This window comes from Hypomesus nipponensis, chromosome 25, assembly GCF_054491055.1.
Source record: "Hypomesus nipponensis isolate SF chromosome 25, ASM5449105v1, whole genome shotgun sequence".
NCBI lineage: Eukaryota > Metazoa > Chordata > Actinopteri > Osmeriformes > Osmeridae > Hypomesus > Hypomesus nipponensis.
The window spans coordinates 13807501-13810000 of NC_140385.1; the positions used below are offsets into that span (position 1 = coordinate 13807501).

The 2500-nt window shown below is 46.5% G+C and overlaps 6 non-coding genes and 2 pseudogenes across 6 annotated transcripts; all 8 read right to left on the minus strand.

The window, feature by feature from the left end:
* Positions 1-156: 156 nt before the first annotated feature.
* Positions 157-275, minus strand: LOC146223229 (5S ribosomal RNA). The gene has a single exon (XR_014746867.1). It is a non-coding gene; the product is annotated as a 5S ribosomal RNA (ribosomal RNA).
* A 176-nt stretch (positions 276-451) lies between these two features.
* Positions 452-570, minus strand: LOC146223230 (5S ribosomal RNA). The gene has a single exon (XR_014746868.1). It is a non-coding gene; the product is annotated as a 5S ribosomal RNA (ribosomal RNA).
* A 170-nt stretch (positions 571-740) lies between these two features.
* Positions 741-859, minus strand: LOC146223231 (5S ribosomal RNA). Its single transcript, XR_014746869.1, has one exon. It is a non-coding gene; the product is annotated as a 5S ribosomal RNA (ribosomal RNA).
* A 186-nt stretch (positions 860-1045) lies between these two features.
* On the minus strand, positions 1046-1164 carry LOC146223232 (5S ribosomal RNA). The gene has a single exon (XR_014746871.1). It is a non-coding gene; the product is annotated as a 5S ribosomal RNA (ribosomal RNA).
* A 172-nt stretch (positions 1165-1336) lies between these two features.
* On the minus strand, positions 1337-1455 carry LOC146223233 (5S ribosomal RNA). The gene has a single exon (XR_014746872.1). It is a non-coding gene; the product is annotated as a 5S ribosomal RNA (ribosomal RNA).
* Positions 1456-1633: 178 nt separating this feature from the next.
* LOC146223234 (5S ribosomal RNA) lies at positions 1634-1752 on the minus strand. Its single transcript, XR_014746873.1, has one exon. It is a non-coding gene; the product is annotated as a 5S ribosomal RNA (ribosomal RNA).
* A 166-nt stretch (positions 1753-1918) lies between these two features.
* Positions 1919-2037, minus strand: LOC146223235 (5S ribosomal RNA; annotated as a pseudogene).
* Positions 2038-2209: 172 nt separating this feature from the next.
* On the minus strand, positions 2210-2328 carry LOC146223236 (5S ribosomal RNA; annotated as a pseudogene).
* Positions 2329-2500: the final 172 nt, after the last annotated feature.

The window sequence follows — 2500 nt, forward strand, 5'->3', positions numbered from 1 at the left end:
TAGGCTACTTATCCATATACAGATTTAGCAATTGACAATGCAAGGTGGTCTCTCTCTCTCTCTCTCGTGTCAAAATGAAAACAGCTTCCAGCCCCTTTCATGAAGGACTACTTGTGCATATTGCAAGATTTCAGTTTCTAAGTGAATGAGCAAAAGAGCATACAGCACCTGGTATTCCCAGGCGGTCTCCCATCCAAGTACTAACCAGGCCCGACCCTGCTTAGCTTCCGAGATCAGACGAGATCGGGCGTTGCCAGGCTGGTATGGCCGTACGAAATAAGATGACAACCATAGGCTACTTATCCATATACAGATTTAGCAATTGACAATGCAAGGTGGTCTCTCTCTCTCTCTCTCTCTCGTGTCAAAATGAAAACAGCTTCCAGCCCCTTTCATGAAGGACTACTTGTGCATATTGCAAGATTTCAGTTTCTAAGTGAATGAGCAAAAGAGCATACAGCACCTGGTATTCCCAGGCGGTCTCCCATCCAAGTACTAACCAGGCCCGACCCTGCTTAGCTTCCGAGATCAGACGAGATCGGGCGTTGCCAGGCTGGTATGGCCGTACGAAATAAGTTGACAACCATAGGCTACTTATCCATATACAGATTTAGCAATTGACAATGCAAGGTGGTCTCTCTCTCTCTCTCGTGTCAAAATGAAAACAGCTTCCAGCCCCTTTCATGAAGGACTACTTGTGCATATTGCAAGATTTTAGTTTCTAAGTGAATGAGCAAAAGAGCATACAGCACCTGGTATTCCCAGGCGGTCTCCCATCCAAGTACTAACCAGGCCCGACCCTGCTTAGCTTCCGAGATCAGACGAGATCGGGCGTTGCCAGGCTGGTATGGCCGTACGAAATAAGTTGACAACCATAGGCTACTTATCCATATACAGATTTAGCAATTGACAATGCAAGGTAGTCTCTCTCTCTCTCTCTCTCTCTCTCTCTCTCGTGTCAAAATGAAAACAGCTTCCAGCCCCTTTCATGAAGGACTACTTGTGCATATTGCAAGATGTCAGTTTCTAAGTGAATGAGCAAAAGAGCATACAGCACCTGGTATTCCCAGGCGGTCTCCCATCCAAGTACTAACCAGGCCCGACCCTGCTTAGCTTCCGAGATCAGACGAGATCGGGCGTTGCCAGGCTGGTATGGCCGTACGAAATAAGTTGACAACCATAGGCTACTTATCCATATACAGATTTAGCAATTGACAATGCAAGGTGGTCTCTCTCTCTCTCTCTCGTGTCAAAATGAAAACAGCTTCCAGCTCCTTTCATGAAGGATTACTTGTGCATATTGCAAGATTTCAGTTTCTAAGTGAATGAGCAAAAGAGCATACAGCACCTGGTATTCCCAGGCGGTCTCCCATCCAAGTACTAACCAGGCCCGACCCTGCTTAGCTTCCGAGATCAGACGAGATCGGGCGTTGCCAGGCTGGTATGGCCGTACGAAATAAGATGACAACCATAGGCTACTTATCCATATACAGATTTAGCAATTGACAATGCAAGGTGGTCTCTCTCTCTCTCTCTCTCTCTCGTGTCAAAATGAAAACAGCTTCCAGCCCCTTTCATGAAGGACTACTTGTGCATATTGCAAGATTTCAGTTTCTAAGTGAATGAGCAAAAGAGCATACAGCACCTGGTATTCCCAGGCGGTCTCCCATCCAAGTACTAACCAGGCCCGACCCTGCTTAGCTTCCGAGATCAGACGAGATCGGGCGTTGCCAGGCTGGTATGGCCGTACGAAATAAGTTGACAACCATAGGCTACTTATCCATATACAGATTTAGCAATTGACAATGCAAGGTGGTCTCTCTCTCTCGTGTCAAAATGAAAACAGCTTCCAGCCCCTTTCATGAAGGACTACTTGTGCATATTGCAAGATTTCAGTTTCTAAGTGAATGAGCAAAAGAGCATACAGCACCTGGTATTCCCAGGCGGTCTCCCATCCAAGTACTAACCAGGCCCGACCCTGCTTAGCTTCCGAGATCAGACGAGATTGGGCGTTGCCAGGCTGGTATGGCCGTACGAAATAAGTTGACAACCATAGGCTACTTATCCATATACAGATTTAGCAATTGACAATGCAAGGTGGTCTCTCTCTCTCTCTCTCGTGTCAAAATGAAAACAGCTTCCAGCCCCTTTCATGAAGGACTACTTGTGCATATTGCAAGATTTCAGTTTCTAAGTGAATGAGCAAAAGAGCATACAGCACCTGGTATTCCCAGGCGGTCTCCCATCCAAGTACTAACCAGGCCCGACCCTGCTTAGCTTCCGAGATCAGACGAGATCCGGCGTTGCCAGGCTGGTATGGCCGTACGAAATAAGTTGACAACCATAGGCTACTTATCCATATACAGATTTAGCAATTGACAATGCAAGGTAGTCTCTCTCTCTCTCTCTCGTGTCAAAATGAAAACAGCTTCCAGCCCCTTTCATGAAGGACTACTTGTGCATATTGCAAGATGTCAGTTTCTAAGTGAATGAGCAAAAG